The sequence below is a fragment of the Dasypus novemcinctus genome, chromosome 3 (genome assembly GCF_030445035.2).
Source record: "Dasypus novemcinctus isolate mDasNov1 chromosome 3, mDasNov1.1.hap2, whole genome shotgun sequence".
In the NCBI taxonomy this organism is placed as follows: domain Eukaryota; kingdom Metazoa; phylum Chordata; class Mammalia; order Cingulata; family Dasypodidae; genus Dasypus; species Dasypus novemcinctus.
In genome coordinates, this window is record NC_080675.1 from 4,132,831 (window position 1) to 4,155,129 (window position 22,299).

Genomic DNA, 22,299 nt, shown 5'->3' on the forward strand with positions numbered 1-22,299 from the left:
CCTGGCCAGGTCTCTCCAGGCCCTGAGGAGCTTTGATAAATGCCACGAGTCAGTCACTCCCCATCCACTGGGAATAAACACCTCCCAATACAGTGACAAGGCATCCAGAGTGCTCTCCCTATGGAATCCAAAAGGTGGAAAATCCGTGGAAAGGTCTAGAAACTGCTCAGTCACATATGCTTTTAATAAATTTCATATTCAAGTATTAAAGGAAAATGGGGAACAAAACACAAAATATAGCTCATTTCCATGTAAATAGGACAAAATACAATCCCTTTCTTTCCTCCCCGCAAGTCCTTAAGTCTTAGAGGACAGGACAGAAGCTCAGCTGAGGTGGAGAGAGAACATCCTACAGTAGGAGTTCTTAACAAGGGGTCTGTATTAGTCAAAGGGGTGCTGATGCAAAATACCAGAAATGGGTTGATTTTTATAAAGAGTATTTATTTGGGGTAGGAGCTTGCAGATACCAGACCATAAAGCTTAAGTTACTTCCCTCACCAAAGTCTATTTTCACATGTTGGAGCAAGATGGCTGCTGACGTCTGCCAGGGGCCAGGCCTCCTGGGTTCCTCCGGGCTCAGCTCCTGTTTTCTCCACAAGGTCAGCTGTAGACTATGAGGCTCTCTAGTCTTTGCATCTCTCTACAAGGTCAGCTGTATACTGTCAGGTGAACAGCTCTCTTTCCCCAGGGCTCCAGCTTAAGGCTTCAGCATCAAACTCCAGCATCAAAACTCCAACATTAAGAACCCCTCAGCTCTGTAAGAACCCTCAGCTCTGTCCTTTGCCATGCCTTTTACCTGTGAGTGCCCACCCACCAAGGGGTGGAAACTCAATGCCCTAATCATAACTCAATCATGCCGAGGTTACAGATCAGATTACAGACATAATCCAATTTCTATTTTTGGAATTCAAAACCATATCAAACTGCTACAAGGTCCATGAGCTTGAATCAAAGTTCAAAAAAATATTCTTGTTGGGCTTTGTTGGCGCAGGTGTGATATATTATTAAATAATCCACAGTATAGTGTAGACTTAGTAAGGGGTCTGTGGTTTCTCACCTGACTGACAAAGGGTCCATGGAAAAGAAAAGGTTAATAACCCCACCCTAAAGGCACGAGGGACTTAGGGTGAGAAGGTTTCAGAGAGAGGAGGGCCCATTTAAAAGGAGGAAGCTGGAAGAGAGGCATTGCTACATAGCAGCAGTGTGTTCAGGGGCTGAATTTAGTTCTTGTCCAAAGTTTGGGGTGATTGGCTTTAGCAGGCCCGAAGCAGATGGCACAGTCCAAAGGGGTGCCAGAGGTCCATTCCTGAAGGGCCTGTGTGAAGAGGCGGGCAAAGGTCAAGTGGACTGACCAGGGAGGTGAAGTAGCCGCAGCAGGGGTCCCCTCTCTAGCGCTTGGGGTGTAGAGGGAGGGGATGCTGCCCCTTGCAGGAGCCACTGCCAGACCCCGGGGTGGGAGTCCCTTTCCTCCCCTTCCCTGCAGGTGCCTCCTGTTGGCCTGACCCTCCTGGGGCCAGAGGGCCAGGGAGCCTGGGGTGGGGGTGGCTCTCAAGGGCACCCTAAACGGGGAATAAGCTGGTATCCAGGAATGGGAGATTCCAGACAGACAGCTTGGGTTCCGGCGTAGGCTCCGGGGGTCCCTGGCTCAAACTCTCTGCACCAGTGGTTCTCGATCAGGGGCAATTTTGTCCCCCCAGGGGACATTGGGCAATGTCTGGGGACACTTCTGGTGGTCCCAGCTGGAGGGGGGGCTGCTACCGGCATCCGGTGGGGGAGGCTGAGGCTTCCACTCAACCTCCCCCAATGCGATAGTGCTGAACCCACATAAGAGGGGGGTGACCCTGCACCCTGCCCCTCCAGTGGGCACCGCGAGCGCCACCGAGGAGAGCGGGCGTGAAGCTGGAAGAGCGCCTGCAGACTTTAAAGTCCCCCGCCTGGAGGGGGCGCTAGCGCAGCTGCCACCTTCCCCGCCCCTCACGTGGACCACCTCAGACCGTGCTGGGAACACAACTTTCACATCCAGATTGCCTCTTCAGAGTATTAGCCCTTCACTTGAGAAGCTGACGTTCCTTTCACAACTTGTGCTCTGCTCAGAATGTTTGGAAAACATCTTTTTTTTTGAGGGGGGAGGGACACAAGAAGCTCTGAAGTATTATCACTTTATTGTTTTCGTTTTTCTTTGTAAATACAAAACAAAAAACAAAAAAGCCTGCCCAGACCTCTGTCTTGTGCCCCTGTCGGGGCGTGCAGTGCCTCTCGTTGTTCCAGACAGCGAATTCACACTTGATGAAGATTTGCCACCCCTTCAGGGAGTCAAGAGGACGTGCGGCAGGCTTACAAATGGGCTCTAACTCGCTGAATTTAGGGCCCACGGCAGCTGGGTCCCGGGCACGATGGCTTGGTAAGAAGGGAAAACTGGTGTGGGGCCTTCTGCCATGCCCGGGAGGCCCGCAGAGCCGGGAGGCCACCGGCTCACGCATTAGCTCTAGGGCTAGCGGCGGCCCTCACCTGCCTGTGAACTGCCCACAGGGGAGGACCTGAGGGACCCGCCAGAGCCGCCTGCCCCTTCATTCCTTCTGCTGCCCGCCCCCCTGCTTTACTGAGTCCCCCCCAACCCCCCCCCCCACCCCGTGCCTTGTTCCCTGGCCTCACGGGAGTGGAGGGAGCCACGCCCCCCTCAAGCCAGGTCGAAACCCAGGGCCAGCTTTGCGGCCCTCTCCTCTCCTCTTCCTGTAAGGGCTCCGGCCACCTTGGCTTCTGGCCCGGCCTGCTCCAGGTGGGGCCTCATCTTCGCCAGGAACGGCGGTCAAGACCCCATTTCCCAACAAGGTCGTAGTTACAGGACGGGTCAGGACCCTGCCACCTCCGGCCCCCAGCCCTCAGCAACCCCTAATCTATTTCTGTCCCTATAGATTTGCCGATTCTGGGTAGGAAAATGGAATCATGCAACAGTGGGATTTTGTTGAGTGGCTTCTTTCACTGAGCATAATGTTTTCAAGGTCTGTCCAAGTTGTAGTGTGTATTTAGTACTGCATTCCTTTTCTCCTTGAACAAGACCCATTTATTATCACACGGAGTCCAAGGGTCAGGAGCCCAAGTCCCCCCAGCCCACTCCTCTGGTCTCCTAAGGCTGCCTTGAAGGTGTCGGTGGCGCTGCATTTCCAGGTGAGGCGGAACATTATGTTGCAGCCACAGAGCTCCGAGTGGTTTGCTTCTTTTCTCTCTCTCTCTTTTTTTTTAATGTTACATTAAAAAAATATAAGAGGTCCCCATATACCCCCACTCCTCCCCCCACTCCTCCCACATCAACAACCTCTTTCATCATCGTGGGACGTTCATTGCATTTGGTGAATACATTTTGGAGCACGGCTGCACCACATGCATAGTGGTTTACACTGTAGTTGACACTTTCCCCCAGTCCACACAGTGGGCCATGGCAGGACATACGCTGTCCAGCATCTGTCCTTGCAGCACCACCCAGGACAACTCCAAGTCCTGAAAATTCCCCCACATCACATCTCTTCTCCCTCTCCCTGCCGTCAGCCGCTACTGTGGCCACTCTCTCCACCCTCAATGATACTGTTTCTTTGGTTTGCTTCTTGAAGTCTAGCAAGAGCCTCCTAGCTCAGGGAGGGCCAAAGCTTTCTTTTAGGGCTCTTTTGTTCAGGTCAGGCCAACCCACGGTCCTCCTCTGATGAACTCAAAGTAGAGGTATGCTTTTATAAAACCCCGATGCATGAATTTACGTGGGCACAGTACTTTCATCTACTGACCCAGTTCCAGTTTTGTCATTGATCTAAAGTTAGTTTTGACAGCATTCCCCCACCAGTCCGGGATCCAGGCTAAGGTCAGGTATTGCTTCCTTGCCCCCCAATCTAGCTTTCCTCAAACCTTCTGTTCCTTCCTCACCCTGGCTTGAATGGAGGCCAGCAGGGGCCTCCCCCGTGTGCCAGCGGCTGCCGCCTTCTTGCCACGTTTTAGCTCAGGCTGGTTCAGCACACCCTCCACAGCAGGACACAGCCCCAGCCACTGCCCAGGCCTTGGGCTGCCTCCCCTTGCCTGGTTTCTTCTCTCTGGCCTGGGTGGCTGTGGCACAGAACGTCTCTGAGAACAAGGCATGGAAGATGTGTGTGGTCCTCCTGCAGCAACAGAGCAAGGATACGGCCGTGCCGTCTTTTGGGTGAAATGACTAGGACTCAAAGCACCAAGAACATGGTAGCTATGTGCCCGGGTATCTGCTGCTCCTTTTTCAAAAAATTTATTTCTCTCCCCACCCACCCCCTGCTGTTGTCTGCTTTCTTGTGTCCATTCACTGTGTGTTTTTCTGTGTCTGCTTCCATTCTCTTCAGGCGGCACCAGGAATCTGTGTCTCTTTTTGTTGCGTCATCTTGCTGTATCAGCTCTCCGTGTGTGTGGTGCCACTCCTGGGGCAGGCTGAGCTTTTCGTGCAGGGCGGCTCTCCTTGCAGGGTGCACTCCTTGCATGTGGGACTCCCCTATGTCGGGGGACACCCCTGCGTGGCACGGCACTCCTTGCGCTCATCAGCACTGTGCGTGGGCCAGATCACCCACACGGGCCAGGAGGCCCTCGGTTTGAACTCTGGGCCTCCCATGTGGTAGGCGGATGCTCTATCCGTTGAGCCATGTCCATTCCCTCTGCTGCTCTTTTGATTGCCCAGCATCTGTCCCTTCCTTTGGGCTACGTCCGTGTAATGCAGGAGGCTGGGGGCTGGCAGTCCCCCAAGCTGGCTTAAACGGAACTGCCCTGTAGCCCCTGGCTCCCAGCGGCCGAGCCCTGTCCCAGCCTCTGTCCTTGGCTTCCCTGTGACCATCCTCTGTGCTCCCCTATCAGGAGCCCTCCTTTTCTTGGGCTAGTCCACCTGATTTCTACCTGGCAACCAAATGTCCTCACAGCAGGTTGCACTGGTGGCCCCAGTCCTTCACACCTTTATCTTGCGACTCTACAGCCCCCACCCCATTGTGGGTGGGGTGTCCTTCCCTGCCTCCTGACTAGGGGTTCAGTCATGGACTTGCTCTGGCCAAAAGGATGTGCAGAAGTGAGGGTGTTTCCATTCCAAGCCTAACCTGCAAGCGGCCTTGGATGCTTCCCTTTTTCTCTGAAGAACATGCCAGGCCAGCACCAGCCACCGGTCCTCGGAGCAGTTGAGAGGTGCGTGGCGCAGGGCCAGGTCCCACCTGCCGCAGGGGATCCTGGCAGGGCCCAGCACTGACCTGACGACCCCAGGTGACCCAGCTCTGGGAGGTGAAACACGGTTGAGGTGGTTTTGTTACACTCTATATTTGGCAATAAAATTTTTCAAAATTTATTTTAAATTCTGGTAAATATACATAACATGAAATCATTTTAGTCATTTTAAACAGACATTGAGTACATTGACAACACTGTGTCACTTTCTTTTTTTTTTTTAAAGATTTATTTTTATTTCTTTCTCTCCCCTTCTCCACCTTCTCCCCCTGCCCCTGTTGTCTGCTCTCTGTGTCCATTTGCTGTGTGTTCTTCTGTGTCCACTTGTATTCTTGACAGGGAAACTGGGTCTCTTTTTTGTTGCGTCATCTTGTTGTATCATTTCTCCGTGTGGGCGGCACCATTCCTGGGCAGGCTGCACTTTCTTTCCCGCTGGGCGGCTCTCCTACGGGGTGCACTCCTTGCGCTTGGGGCTCCCCTGTGCGGGGGACACGGCACCGTGCCTGTGTGGCACGGCACTCCTTGCGTGCATCAGCACTGCGCGCGGGCCAACACATCACAAGGTTCAAGAGGCCCTGGGTTTGATAGAGCACACGCTCTATCCGTTGAGCCAAATCTGCTTCCCTGTCACTTTCACCATTACCTATTTGCAGGCTGTATTCATCATCCCAAACCAAAACTCCTAGTCATTTGGTGGTAACACTCCGTGCCCCTCCCCCGCCCTGGTAACCACGGTTCTGCTTTCTGTCTGTATGAATTTGCTGGTTCTAAGTATTTCATGTAAAACAAATCATGCAGTATTTGTCCTTTTGTGTCTGGTATACTTCACTCTACGTGCTGTCTCCCAGGTCATCCGTGGTGCAGACGGGCAGCCCTTGCCTTCTGGGGACCACCGAGCAGCCTTCCCTTGTTTGGACAGAGCGCGTTCTGTTTATCCTTTCAAAACTGGTGGACACTTGGGCTGCTTCCACCTTTCGGCTATTGTGAGTAAGGCCGCAGTGAAAGTTGGTGTGAGAGTATCTGTCTGAGTCTCTGCTTTCAGTTCTTTGGGATATTCGCCTAGGAGTGGAATTACCAGGTCATGTGGAAATTGTTTCATTTTCTGAGGACCTGCCAAACAACTGTTTTCCACAGCGGCTGCACCATTACATTCCCGTCAACCACCTGTGAGGGTTCCTATTTCTCCACATCCTCACCAACACTTTTTATTTTCAGTTTTTAAAACAATAGCCATGCTGGTGGAAGCGAAGTGGTATCTCATTGTAGTTTTGAACTGCATTTCTTCTATGGCTAACGGTGTTGAGCATCTTTTCATATATTTATTGGTCATCTAGATATCTTCTTTGGAGAAATTTATATTCAAATCCTTGGCCCTTTTAAAACTGGATTGTTGGTCTTTTTGTTTTTGAACTGTAGGAGTTATATATCTATATCTATATATTTCTGGATATTAAAACCATATGAGATATATGGTTTCCAAATATTTTCTCCCATTCTGTCGGGTGAACTTTTCACTTTTCACTTTCTTTTTTTTCCTTTGCTACACAAAAGCTTTTAATTTTCTATACATCCTTTTTATCTATTTTTTTCTTTTGTTGCTTGTGCTTTTAGTGTAAAATCTAAAAATCCATTGCCTAATACAACATCTTGAAGGTATTTCCCCATATTTTCTTCTAAGAGTTTTATACACTAGCTCCTATATTTAGGTCATTGATGCATTTTCAATTAATTTTTGTAAATGCTGAGAGATAAGGGACCATATTCATTCTTTTGCATGTGGATGTCCAGTTGTCCCATCACCATTTGTTGAAGAGACTATTCCTTCCCCATTGAGTAGACTTGGTACCCTTGTCGAAAATCCATAGATGTGTTTATCCATGGAGTTTGAATTCTATTCCATTGGTCTATATGTCTATTCATGTGCCATACCACACTGTTTCAGTAACTGTAGATTTGTAGTAAGTTTTGAAATCTGGAAGAGTTTTAGCTTGCTAGGCTGCCGAAATGCAACATTACAACGGGGATTTATTAACTTATAAGCTTACAGCTTTGAGGCCATGAAAATGTCCAAATCAAGGCATCATCAGGTGATGCTTTCTTCCTGAAGACTGGCTGCTGGCAATCCTGGACTCCTCCGTCGCATGGCGAGGCCCGTGGCAGCATTTACTGGGCTTTCCCATCTCTCTGGGTTTCATTGCTTTCTGCCTCTGGCTTCAGTGGCTTTCTCTCTCTTCCCCCATATTCATCCCATGTAAAAGGACACCAGTGAGCTCTACCTTGGGCCACACCTTAGCTGAAGTAACCTTATCAAGAGGTCCTGCCCACAAGGGGTTCACACCCACGGAAGCCAGCCAACTTCAAGAATATGATTTTCTGGGGCACGTGCAGTTGCAAACGACCACAGGAAGTGAGTTCTCCAACTTTGTTCTTTTTCAAGGTTGTTTTGCCTATTTGGGGACCCTTGCAATTCCATATAAATATGAAGATCAGATTTTCCATTTCTGCAAAAAAACTTCAGGAATTTTGTTAGGGATTGCATTGAATCTGTAGATGGCTTTAGGCAGTATTGGCATTTTAGTAATATTAAATCTTTAATTAATTAATATATATATTTTTAATAATGTAATTTTTTTCTTTTTTTTCTTTTTTTCTTTTTTTCACGTGAGGCCCCGCTTTCATGGTCTGTATTCATACTGAAAATCAAGATCAAGTGAGCTTTTGCCCTTCTGCTCCACGGGAAGTTTCTGTCCACCCTGAGCTCACCTTAGGACACCTGCGTTACTGTTTGACAGGTGTACTGCCCCAGTCAAACTCCCCACCTGGCACTGTCCCCGGAGCGGGTTGCGCCCGCGCTCACTGGCTGGGCACTTGACACCAGAATCGAGAGCCCCTTGGGGCTTCCCCCCCGCCTCCCCAGGTCCGTGAAAAAATGATAAGAGTAGTGGTATTTCACTGGTGGTCTGCAAGGCAGGTGGACCCCACCTCATCCCCTCGCAGGGACAAGGGTGGGGGCGCTGGGGGCCTCCCACTTATAAATCTCTAAATATTTGGTGGAATTTAACAGTGAAGCCATCTGGTCCAAGATTTTTTGTTGTCGTTGTTGGGAGGTTTTAAGTTACTGACCAATCACTTTACTTGGTATAGGTCTGTTGAGATTTTCCATATCTTCTTGTGTCAGATTATGTCATTCGTGTGTTTTTGGGAATTTGTCCATTTCATCTAGATTTTCAAACTTGTTGGAATATAATTGTTCATAGTACCTTCTTATAATCCCCCTTTGTTTCTGTAAGGTGTATGGTAATATCTCCACTTTCATTCCTAGTTTCAGTTATTTGTGTCTTCTCTCTCTTTTTCTTTGTCAGCCTGGCTAAAGTTTTGCCAATTTTATTGATTTTTTTCAAACAACCAACTTTTGGTCTTGTTGATCTCTCTATTGTTTTCCTATTTTCTATTTACTATTTTCTTCCTCTACTTATTTTGGATTTGGTTTCCTCTTCTTGTTCTTGTTCCTCTAAGTGTGAAGTTAGGTTTCTGATTTGTGATCTTTCTTCTTTTTTAGGCATCTAGAGCTGTAAATTTTCCTTTGAGCACTGCCTTCATTGCACACCGTAATTTTTTATGTGTTTTCATTTCATTGTTCTCAAGATATTTCCTAAGTCCCCTTGGGATTTTTTTCTTCGACCCATTTGAGTACATAATAATATGCTGTTTAATTTCCACATATTTGTAAGTTTTCCAGTTTTCCTTCTGTTATTGATTTCTAGCTTTATTCCATTGTGCTCTGTGGCAGTTTGAAATTATTTTATGAATCACAAAAAGAGAATGATTATGTTTCAAACCACTCCATTCCTGTGGGTGTGAGACCCATTTGACTGGATTGCATCTGTGGGGTGTGATTCATGTTGGGTCTCTGCCCTCTTGCTGGGTCTGCTATAAAGGGAGACACAGACTCACATGGACAGACACAGGAAAGAGGGAACTGCCACGTTTGATCCTGCCATGTAAGAGAGAGGATCGCTTAAGCATGAAGCCCCAAAAGGTTGGGCCCACGGAGCAACTCAAGAAGAGATGAGGTTTATGCCTGACAGCTTGCAGCTGAAATCAGGAAGAAACCAGGGCAGCTGAGCTGGAGAGAGGACACTTAGCGGGGAAGGCAGACATCACCTGCCATCTTGCTTCCATAAGTGGCAGCTGACTTGGGTCGAAAGTACCTCTTATGGGGCCCTGAATTGGACTTTCCATAACCTTGGAACTGTAAGTTTTTACCCCAGATAAATACTCTTTATAAAAACCAACACATTTCTGGTACTTTGCTTTGGCAGCCCTTTGACAAACTAAAAACATGATCTAAGAAGATACTTCATATGATTTCAATATTTTAAAATTTATTAAGATTTGATTTGTCCAGCCTATAGTCTATTCTGGAAAATGTTCTGTATGCACTTGAGAAGAATGTGTATTCTGCTGTTGTTGGGTGGAGGGTTCTATATAAGTCCTTTAGGCCCAATTGGTAAATAGTGTTATTCAGGTCCCCTATTTCCTTACTGATCTTCTGCTTGGATGTTCTATCAGTTATTGAAAGTGGTGTATTTAAGTCTTATTGTACGAGCTATTTCTCCCTTCAGGTCTGTCAATTTTTGCTTCATATACTTTGGGGTTTGGTTTTAAGGTCCATATTTGTTTATATAATCATTATATCTTCTTGTTGGATTAAGCCTTTTATTAATATATAACTTCCTTCTTTGTCTCTTGTAATTGGTTTTGGCTTAAAGTCCGTAGCAGTTTGATATAGTTATGAATTCTAAAAATAGATACTGGGTTATACTTGTAAACTGGTCTGTACCCGGGCTTGATTAAATTATGATTAGGGCTTTGATTGGGCCATGTCAGTAGGGTGTTGGAGTGGGGACTCACTGATAAAAGGCATGGCAAAGGGCAGAGTTGGAGCACTGATGCTGGCGTTTTAATGCTGGAACTTTGGTGCTAGGGCTTTTTTTTTTTTTTTTTTTTTAAAGGAAAAGAATCACAAGTGTTTATGCAATAGCTTTTGTTTTTGTTTTTTTAATTTAATTTTATTTATTCATTTAAAAAAAATATTACATTCAAAAAATATGAGGTCCCCATTCACACTCCACCGCCCCCACCCCACCATCCCCCCACAGTAACACTCTCCCCCACCATCATGACACATCCATTGCATCTGGTGAGTACATCTCTGGGCATCGCTGTACCCCATGGCCTGTGGTCCACACCATAGCCCACACTCTCCCATGTTCCATCCAGTGGGCCATGGGAGGACATACAATGTCTGGCAATTGTCCCTGTGATGCTAGGGCTTTGAGGTTGGAGTTTTGATATTGAAATTTGATGCTGGAGTCTTGAACTGGAGTCCCAGGAAGTAAGCACACAGAGGAAAGAGAAGCAAACCCTGGGAAGAGAGGAACCCTGAGCCTGGAGATACGCAAGACCCAGAAAGAGAGGAACCCAGGAAGCCTGGACCCTGATAGACGTCGGCAGCCATCTTGCTCCAACACACGGAAATAGACTTTGGTGAAGGAAGTAACTTATGCTTATAGCCTGGTATCTGTAAGCTCCTACCCCAGATAAATACCCTTTATAAAAGCCAATAGACTTCTGGAATTTTGTATCAGTGCCCCTTTGCCTGACAAATACAAAGTCTATTTTGTGTGACAACGACATAGCTATTCTGGCTTTCTTTTGGTTACTGTTTGGATGGAATATCATTTTCCACGTGTTTTATTTCAATGTATTTGTGTTTGTACTTCAAGGAAGTCTCTTGTAGACAGCATACAGAAGGATCATCCAATATGCCAATCTCTGTCTTTTAATAGGAGAGTTTAATCCATTGACATTTAAGGTAATAACTGGAAAAAAAAAAAAAGGATTTACTTCAGCCATCTAGTTATTTGTTTTCTCTATGCCTTGTATGTTTTTTTTGTTCCTCTATTACTGCTGTTTTTAGTATCTGGCTGCTTTTTTTTATAGTGTACTATTTTAATTCTCTTCTTCCTTCCTTTTCTCTATATTTTTTAGTTATTTTCTTAGTGGTTACCTTTTTAATTACCATTAACATCTTAAACTAATAACAAACTAGTTTGACTAATACTAACCTAGTTACAGTAGTATACAAACTTTCTACTTCTATATATCTCCTTCCCCCCTTTATATTGTTATTTTCTCAGAATATACCTGTATATATTGTACTCCCATTAACATAGATTTAAAATTTTTTTTTACACATTGCTTGTTAAGTCATATAGGCAGAAAAAAACAGTTACAAACCCAAAGTACAATTATACAGGATTCTCTGTTTACCTATGTAGTTACCTTTACCAATGTTTTTTATTTCTTCTTTACTGTCCAGTGTCTTTCTGTTTCAATCTGAAGGACTCCCATTAGCATTTCTTACAGGGCAGGTCTTCTGGTAATGGTTTCCTTCAGCTTCTTTTACCTGTAAATGTCTTAATTCCTCCATTATTTTTGAAAAATAGTTTTCCCAGAAATAGAATTCTTCTTGGTTGATAGTTTTTTCTTTTAAGGGCCTTAAATATACCATCATCTTACCTGCATGGCTTCTGATGAGGAATCTCCTAGTAATCTTATTGAGAGATCTTTGGTATGTGGCAAGTTGCTTCTCTCTTGCTGTTTTCAAAATCCTCTCTTTGATTTTGGATTTTGGCAATTTTGCTATAATATGTATTGGTGTAGATCTCTTAGAGTCTATCGTGCTTGGCGTTCATTGGGATTACTGGTTGTGTATATTCATGTCTGTGACAATTTGAAGCTTTGTGGGCCCCAGAAAATCATGTCCTTAGAGCTAATCCATTCCTGTGTGTATGAACCTATTGTAGGAGAGACCTTTTGATTAGATACTCCAGTAGGGTGTGATCCAGGGTGGGTCTTAATCCTCTTACTGGAGTCCTTAATAAATGAGATGAATACAGAGAGAAACACACAGAAGCACAAAAAGAAAGACACAAGGACAGAGAGAAAGTCAGAGGAAACCAGAAGCTGAAAGCAATGAAACCTGGAAGAGAAGGGAAAGACCAGAAAATGCCACCATGTACCTTGCCATGAGAGAGAGGAGTCCAGCATCACCAGCATCCAGTCTTTGGGGAAAAAGCATTGCCTGAGGGTGCCTTGATCTGGATATTTTCATGGCCTCAAAATTGTAAGCTTATAAACTAGTAACTCCCCATTGTAGAAAGCCAATGCATTTCTGGTATATTGCATTTTGTCAGCCTTGCAGGCCCAAACAATGTCTTTCATCAGATTTGGGGAAATTTTGGCCATTATTTCTTTAAATACTTCTTCTGACCCTTTCTCTCTCTTGCCCTTCTTAGACTCCAGTGATATGCATATTGGTATGCTTGATGGTGTCCCACAGCTCCCTGAGACTCAATTCATTTTTCTTTCTTTCTGCTCCTCACGCTGGGTGATTTCAATTATCTTATTTCTACTTCACTGATTCTTTCTTCTGCCTGTTCAAATCTGCTGCTGAATTCATCTAGTGAGTTTTTCATTTCAATTACTGTAATTTTCAGCTCAAAAATGTATATTTGGCTCCTTTACATAATTTCTATCACTTTATTTTGTTCTGATAACATTTTCCTAATTTCTTTTCATTCTTTGTTTCCTTTAGCTCCCTAAACATTTTTAAGACAGTTGATTTAATGCCTTTGACTAAAAGTTCCAATGTATAAGCTTCCTCAGGGATGATTTCTGACAAATTCTTTTATTCCTGAGAATGGACCATACTTTGCTGTTTCTTCATGTCTTGGTAACCTTTTGTTGAGAACTGGATATTCTGCATATTATGTTGTTATAACTCTGGAAATCCAGTTCTCCCATTCGTCTGGGATTGCTAGGGTTTTGTTGTTGTAATGGTTGTTGCTGAGGGCTGGATCTGTCAATTTGTGGTTTTTCCAAACTATTTTTATGCTCCCAAGTGGGAGAATATAAAGAGAAAAGAGATTAAAAAAAGCACTGTCTCTTTAAGACTCCTGCCACTTTTGTCTGAAGCGGTTTGGAATAATGGTTGCCCTCAGAGCCACCCCCACCCTACCCCCATGATTTGAAGTAACTAATTTAAAGAGTGGTTATCAATCAAACTACATATCCCCGGATTTTGGAGGCATAGCTCTGTATAGCCCACCCTGGCACCAGCAAGCTACACCCTGAGCTGGGGCTACCATCCCCACTGCTGCCTGTCATGAGGTTGGGGGTAGGGGGTGGTAGCTGCTGCTGGAGGATGAAAGTCTCTCGTATTTAACTGCAGTTTACAGCCTCTTCCCTGGACATTACACAAAGTTCCACTGGCCTCCAGAGTTTCACAATAGTTGATTCACACAGTTCCTGCCAGTTCAACAGTCTTTTGGTGGAGGGACTGACTCCTGGAGCTTCCTGCTCTACCATCTTCCTGCAGTCCTCGCCAGCAATGGCTTTTGATGCAAGATCTAATCAAACTACTAAAATAAAGATGATAACCCACAAAGTCCTTTTCTCCTATTGTTTGCTCGTCATTTATTTCACTCCTACTTTGTGTTTCTGGAGTTGAGATTATGGTGGTGAACAAGACAGGCAAGATTTTCCCCTGCAGAAACTACATTCTAGTAGGGGAAGACAGAACATGAATTTGTAAACAAAAAGATGAGTGAGATTATTCACATTGTTATGTGAAACAAAGAAAATGCAGCCGGATATGGTTTAGCCCATACTGTCCAATACAGTAGTCACCTGGGCATTTAAATTAATGAAAATTTAAAAAATTTAAAATTCAGTTCCTCAACACTAGCCATATTTCAAATGTTTGATGCCCACTAGTGGCTATGGCATTGGACAGCACAGATATAGAACACTCTCATCATCACAGAAGGTTCTATGGACAGTGCTGCGTTGAGCTCCATAGAGTGCCTGGCAGTGGGCTGGCAGCTACTTCGGCTGTGAAGATTGGAAGCCTTGATTGAGAAGGTAGAAGAGACTGATGAAGGAGCCAACCATGCTATTGGAAAAAGCATTCCAGCCTAAGGACCAGCTGGTGCAAGGGCCCAGAGACATGTACGACATTGGTTGGAGTTGGTGTCCATGAGCTGGGGAAGAAGGGTGGGTGAGGTGGTTGGGAGGTGAGTAGGGCCAGCTCAGGCCCCAATGAAGACTATTACTGGGGAGTGATGTGCTCTGACACAGGCTCTGAAAGGATGGCTCTGGCTCAGGGCGGGGGATGGATGTGAGTGAGTGTGGGGTAGGCTGGGGTGGAGAGACAGAGGAAGCTGGGTTGCTAGTTGGGAGCTTTCACAATGGCCCTGGATGGGCATGAAGTTGGCTGGGCTATTTTGATTTCATGTGTTTTAATGTTTTTGGGCTCATTCTGACACTGAGATGATACTGACCAGCAAAATAATATGGTCAGGATCTCATTCTGTTTTTTGAACTACTGTTTGAATCATCTCTGATACGGCAGGGAAGGGCTTTTGTTATAATGAATGTGCCTCCCACTCCCTTTTTTTTAGATTTTAACTTGTTCCAAAAGTAAACTATTCATTGCAGAAATTTTAACAAGCACAGATGTGAGGGTTGATCTCATGTGCCAGCTTGGCTGGGTTATGGTGTCCAGTTTGGTCAAACAAGCACTAGCTTATTGATTCCCATGAGGATATTTCCTGAGCATAAATAATCTGTTGATTGCATCTATAATCAACAAAGGAGATTGCCTTCAGCAATGAGAGCTGCCTCATCCCATCAGCTGGAGACCTTAAAGGAAGAACTGATGATTCCAGCAGACAGAATGAATTTCTCTCTACTTCAGCCAGCCAGCTTCTCATGGAGAATTCATATCTCCTTTACCAGGGTTCCCAACGTGTGTCTTGCCTGGGGAATACATAGATACCCTGTCTGTTCTGGTTTTTCTGGAGGACCCTGATTAACACAACAGATACATAAGAGAAAGAAGAGTGTTCAAATACCACAATCCCATCATCCAAAAACAGTCATCACTCTTGTTTGCGTGTTTCTTCCAGGTTTTTTTATGCGTGTATATGTTCCATTGATGTAAGCACAATCATGCTAAGCATGCAGTTTTATAACGTGTGTTTCACTTAACATTACACTGGGCACGGTGTCAGCCCTGAACTTGTTCTCTAGGGCTGCTCCTGGTGAGGAACTGGGCTCTACAGGTGCATCCCTCTCCCCTCAACTGTAATCACAGCCTCCCTTTTCCTTTCCTGTTCTCATTTGAGTTCTAACCCAGGATTCTCCCCATGCCCTCCCATCTGACCCTGTCCAGGGTCTCCCCTTTTTGGCTTTGGACTGGTTGTCATGGATTCCTTGAGTTAGCTCTTGAGGACCTCTAGGAGCCTTGCCTTGACTCACCTTCTGGATCCTTCCACCACTGGCTGCCTTGGGTAGGAAAACCTGCCCTTGTTCTGGCTTGAGGGACCCAAGCCCCAGCCTCCTTGGTCAGTGTCCCGGTTCAATCCGCCGTCTTCCCTCTAAGAAGGATTATGAGCAGCAAAAGTCTGGTAGGTGGCCCTGACTCTTGGCCATCCCTTACCTCTGATGAATTCTGTCCACGCTGGTCAGGTGCTTTCCTAAAAACAGGCTGGATCACGTTCGCCCCTCCTCAGTCACCTTCTGTGGCACCAACAAGAGAAGTCGAAAGTCCTGGGTTTGCCACTCAAGGTCCTGCCTGCGGCCCCTACACCGGCCCCAGGATAGCCTGTCTCCCACCCCCGCTCTCCTTACCTCTTGAAATCCTCCTTGTTTCTCCTTCTCAGCTCAAATGTCACCCCTTCCCTGATGTCCCTCGGCCTCGCCATTGGGGTCACTTCCTCCCCTAGGATCCAAGGACGCTGCCGAAAACCTGGCCTGCCTCCTGGCAGGTTGCTCACCTGCCTGGCCTCCCCCCGCCGCGCGGAGCTGGGATCACCGCGTCAGCCCAGCGCACAGGGCCCCGGCCAGCTCCACTCCCCGCCTCCTCCACTTCCTGACCGGGGCTCAGGGAAGTCTCAATCTCTCTGTGCCTCAGTTGTCGCATCTGCAAAGGGGGCATGATAACCGTGCCTTCTTCATGCGTTGTTGTGAGAAAGAAAGAGAAACTTTGGGATTCTTTCTGTAGCTGTCCCCTCCCACAAATCCCTAACCCCCTTGGGGGCAGGAACCACGTCACTTCCCTCATTCCACCCCCCGCCCCGCCCCGTTCAGCCCAGAATACAGTAGTGACTCAATAAACGAATGGAAACTGAACTGCCAGGCCTGGTTGTAAGCTGTGTGAGGGACCCTTGGTGCACTCCCTGACCATTGTAGGCATTTAGTAAATGTGATTTGAGTCGAATATGGAAATGTGGTCCCCAGGAAGCTGAAAAAGTGCACCTGGTCAATTCCCATGGATCAGGACACGGTGGCCTCTTTGGAGGAGCAAAGAAAAGCAGCACGAGGCAAAAGGGCCATATGCCTAGCAGATTTTTGCTGAGGCACTTGGCATCTAGAATTATTCATGTTTGCAGGGAAAAGATGGCATTGTAATTTATGCGCTTGGCATTCTTATTCTCCCGGTGCCGAAAACCTGCCCCGACGTCACACGATGTTCACGCGTTCCTGGAACTGACTGCGTTCTTCCCACATATGTTGTTGTCTTTCCTTTTTTTTCTGGAAGAATAAGGCAGAGCTCTCAAAAGGTCATTGTAAAATGACCGACAAGGTTATTGGAATTATTAAGCTTCTGCCTGGTGGATGACAGAAATGCCTTTTATCAGCAGCTTACTACCCGGAAAATGTAGCATCACCTTACAACTCCCCAGAGCCAGGAACGCAACAGCAAGGTGGAAGGAGCATGCAAACGAGGTGCTGCCATCCCGGTCAGATACCACAGGCCCCACAGCCCAGGGGAAGCCTGCACGAAACAAATGAGGCTATTTTGGATCTAAAGTGTGATTAGTTTTTCTGGATGTTGCTAAAGACAATAAAATATGCAGCACGCCCACACACAGAATCGTGCATCTGACAGTTGGCAGTGGCAGCGGATCTGTATTAATCGGTTCCGTGGGCCTTTATTAAGCACCTACTCTGTGCGTGCTGATTAGCTAGGAGGTGTGAGGACCGCGGTCTGAGACGGATTCCACTCTGAAGTGATGTGTGGCTGGGACAGTCTCAGGCAAAGGAGGCCAAAATAGGACTTGGCGGAGGTCGGTCATCGAGACTAATGCACAGGCAGGGTCCCGGGCATACTGTAGGTGCTCAACGATTGCTCGTGGCATGAGTGAATTGGCGGTGCCTTGCCCTTTCCACGGCACCACCACGTGTTTATCTCATTTGATTCCTAAGGGCTGGGCCCAGGGTGGGGAGGATCCTCTCGGGCCGCAGGAAGCTGGAGCGGCATCTGAGGTCACGTGACCAGGACGCGCTCAACTTGGCCCGCTGTCCCAGGAGGTCTCTGCACGCACCCTGACCCAGCGGGCAGCGGAGCAGAGCACAGAGGGGCTGTGCCCGGCCACACTCAATGCTTGAGGTAGCTTGGACGGGGCTCGGGTCAAAATCATCATTGTTAGAAGTATATTTTTAAATATATACTGTGACATATATATATATATATATATATACACACACACACACAGACACACACCATAAACCGTGCATTTTAAATGTACAGTTCAGTGGCACTAATTACATTCACAATGGCGTGCAACCATTGCCATCATCCTTCACCAAGGCTTTTTCATCACCCCAAACAGAAGCTCTCTGCCCTTTAAGTGAAAACTCCCCATTTTCCGTCCAACCCCCTCCCCCTCAGCCCACGATAACCTCAAATCTACTTTCTGTCCCTAGGACTTTGCACATTGTAGATACTTCACGGAAGTTGGATGACATCGTAGCTGTCCTTCTGTGGGTAGCTTATCTCAGCATCATGTTTTCTAGGTCCATCCATGTACTAGCACGTATCAGAACTTCATTCCTTTTTGGCTCAGTAATACTCCATCATAAGGACATGCCACATTTACCCTCTCAGCAAGTGGTGAGCTCTTGGGTTGATTCCACTGTTTAGCTATAGTGAACAATGCTGCTGTGAACATTTAGGTACAAGTTTTTGTGTGGCTCTATGTTTCCACTTCTCTTGGAGTCATAGGGTAACTATGTCGAACATTTGGGTTGTTTCCATGTTTGGCCTATTCTGAATAATGCTGCTATGAGTATTTGTTTATAAGTTTTGTCTCTTTTTTTTAATCAGAGGAGTCATAGGTTTACAGAAAAATCATGCAGAAAGCACAGAGCTCCCACACGCCCCCTCACAGTTTCCCCTGGCACTAACATTTGGCATGAGTGCGGTACCTTTGTTATAATTGATGAAACATGATTATTCTAATTATACTATTAACTACAGTCCATAGTTTTCCTTAGGGTCCCCCCTTTGTGTTGTATGGTTCAATTGGTTTTTAAGATTTTATTTATAAAAAAATATACAACCTGAAATTTCCCATTCTAACCCATCAAATACACAAAACGGTGGTCTTAATTACATCGGCAGTGTTGAGCTACCAGCTCCACCACCCGTTACCAAAACGCTTCCATCGCCCCGAGGAGCACGTGGCCCACTTTCCATCTCCCTGGGGTACGCGTCTGGAGTGGAGCTGCTGAGTCATATGGCAATTCTATGTTTAACTTTCTGAGGCGCGCTCAAGCTGTGGAAGGGTTTCTGTCAGTGATGAAACCCAGAAAATCGGGTTCTGAAATGTCTAATAACGGGGGTGGGGGACTAGGGGCCCTTAAAGAAAGGGGAAGTGAAGGGGTGCGGTGGGCGGAGAAAACGGGCGCCCCTGAAGCTCAAGGGCTGGAAGCCCCGGGAAGACCCCGGCTTTGGCATGGCTTTTCCGGAGACGCCAAGTGTTCAGGAGGCAGCGGACGGCCCCGCGTGAGCCGAGCCGGCCCCGCCCGCGGCGCCCCCTGCCGGCCCCCGCCCTGCCCACGCACGCGCAGTCCCGCCCAGGCGCCCGCGCGGCCGCAGCGGGGCCCAGCGGCACGGTTTAGAGGCAGTCGGTGTTCCGAGCCCCCGGCGGCGAGACCCGAGCCCGGCTCGGCCCTCAGCCGGCCCCCAGCATCCCCCCTATGTCCCAGCCAGGCCACCGCGTCCTTGAGCCTCTGAGCTTCTCAGGGGCCTGCACAGAATGCGACAGCACCCACGTCGAGGCTGGTGGACAGCCATGCCAGGGCAAAGCCATTCATTGTTTCAGCTTAGTATTTACATAAAGCTGTCTTGGAAAGAATCGCTGGGCAAGATTTTCCTACTTTGCAAGGATTTGGGGGTCCCTTCCTGGGACTTTCCTGTGCTCTGACCGGCCCCCCACAGAGTCTCGTCTGGGAGGGCCGAGGGCATTCGCCCCACCGCCCACCCGCCAGGGCACTCCCCCACACCCGTTAGACCTTGCCCTGGGTGTCTGGATTCTGGAATTCCTTGCTACAAAGCCTTAGCCTCTCTCCAGGGCTGTACAGATGTCTTCCCAGGCTCCCCAGAAGATGAACCGCTGGGGGGCACAGCCCTCGGCCTGTGGCAGGGCCAAGGGGCAGCTGTTTAAAGGGAGGCGGTGCATGGAGCTTGGGCCTGGGGCCAGCTTGGGATGCCCACCACCGTGCGTCCAGGCCCTTCCAGCTGTGGGGTGCAGCCTCTCTCCGGTCCCTCACTCTCGCCCCCAAATATGAGACGTGAGCCTGCAGGTAGCGCGACGGTTGTCAATAAAGCACACCCAAGAGGAAATGGAACTGTGCTGCTTACAGCCAAGGCACTTCCAAAGCAAGTGAAAGAGCCCTTCCAATACATCTAATAGCACGGGGGAACTACACCGAAAGTACAGACTTGGGGTCCATTTTAATATGTTGGCTCTGATGTGTGCCGAGGCTTCTCAAACACAGAGCACTGCCAGCTCCTGGGAGTCCCGTCATGCTGTCCCCTGTAAAGTCCAGGCCTGGTTGGGTCACTTCCCTCCTGAAATCCCTTTGGCGTCTTGCCACCCTGCCTTCGGGATGACGTCCAGCCCCTGGCTTGGCTCCCCAGGCCCATGGCCATCTGGCTTCCGCCAGCTTCTTCAGCCTTGTCTCTGGCTGCCCTGACTCCCCTCCCCCTGTTCCAGCCCGAATAACTGACCTGCCTTCTCTCCTCGCTGGATTTGCACAAGACCCCCCTGCCGGGAGGGCTGTTTCCTCCCCTACCCCTGCCCCCAGCCACCTGGCCCACTCAGGCCGGGGCATCCCGTCTCCATCGCCCACATCGGGGTCCTTCTTTGGGCTCCCTTAGCCCCTGCACCCCCCTCTGCCCCATCACTACCAGTCGCTGTGGCCCCGAGTGACTGGTGAGCAATGGGGGGCACAGCTGCATCTGAATCCCCTCCCTGCACTGCCCCAGCCCAGAGCCTGCCTAGAGCAGATCCCAGGGTGCGGCTTCCGAGCACCCCCCGTGCAGGCATTCTAACACAGCCTGTTCCTAAAAGACTGGAGAGCCAGCCTTGGAAAATGAGCTCCCCTGGGTTGTGCCACGCAGGCCGGCCACACGACGAAGCCCAGGGGTCCTGAGCCCTGGGCGGGCACCGGCCTCCCTTCCTTGGATTCTGCGCTTCTGCTGACTTGCCTCTCGGCTGGGCAAAGGCCGGGCCTACGGCGTCTTACACCCTGGTCTGTTCTCACACTTAAAGACAGATATGTAAGAACGAGCCTGTGAGGCTGGGGCAGCGCCTCCCATGGGGCGAGTCCATGCAGGGGCTGGCTGGGGGCAGGCTGACCCTCCCGGAGATACGGCTGAACTGCTCTTACTGGGGAACCTGTGAAGAAAATGGAGCTGAATAGCAAAAAGTCAGAATTATGGATTATTATTCAAGGAAGTGCATGCTCATTAGGTTTAGGTCCAGAACAGAGAGTAATGGCTACTAGAGCCACACGGGGTCATCTAGCAGGCTGCCCGGGAGACTAGATTTAGGAAAACATGCTGATTTCCTCATCCTCCGTGGAAGGTGTGTGCGGCAGGCCGTGCTCCCCACAGTGGCTGCCACGAGAGCTCCGTCCTGCTCTTTTCAGTGTGCTGTGACTCTCCTTGGGACACTGGGCAGGCCCGTGGCAGTGGCAGAAGGGTCCCCAGGTGGCCACCAGGGCTGGGGTGGAGAGGGCTGGAGAGCTTCTGGCTGGCTCGTTCTCCACGGGGAGGCCACGAGGGTGGGCCTCCCGCCCCCTGCCTCCCGCCGGGGTGGAGGCCGGCAGGCAGCACCTGCACCAGGTGGGAGGCGGGGGACGCTTCACAGACCGCGCCAGTCCTCGCCGCCCACTGCACCTGCGTGAGAACCTGAGCGGCCCGTCCTGAGCCCAGCCTCCCACGGGGTGCTTGCCACCAACTCTCAGAGCTGTTTGGGGGGCCTGGGCCTTGGGGTGACTCATCAGGCGGTCATAAGTAACTGCCCTTGAAGCTCGGGGGTGCTGTGAGCCGTGAGCCACGGAGCCGGCGCGGCTGACCGTGTCCAGCTGCCCACACGTGACGTGCTGTAACAGGTACACGTGCACGTTGGCAGCACGCTTCCATGGCCTGCTTCGTCATCGGCGAAGCTCTTCGAGGCGGGTGGCTGGAGAGGTCGCGAGCGCTGCCCCAGCCGAGGCCCGCAGGCGACGCGGCCGGTGGTGGTTAAGCCGGTGTTACCAGGCGGGTTTAGGAGAGAACAATCGGAGAAATAGTAAGCCTGCTGATTTCTATTCTTCTCCCTTGGCAATTGAGTTTTTATTCTTTGGCTCCTGGCACCCATCAGAAAAGCGCGGAGTCTAAATATTGACGTTCTTGGCTTTCAGAAGCTGCTGAGATATCCTGGCAAAGGTGGCCCCGAAATGTGAATTGTATTTCCAGAACCCCAGATTTTAGACAGGAGTTGCGACGCCGCAGGCGGAGGTCAAGGAAGGTGGAGCGCGGTGCCAGGCCGCTCTGCAGACAGTCCGGGTGCCGAGCCTTGGGTGCCGTTGGGCACAGCACGTTATCCCATCGCGTGAATCCCTAGAACAGCCGATGATTACCTCCAGGCGGTAGAACGGGCCACGGACACCCAGGGAGCCTGTCCCTCT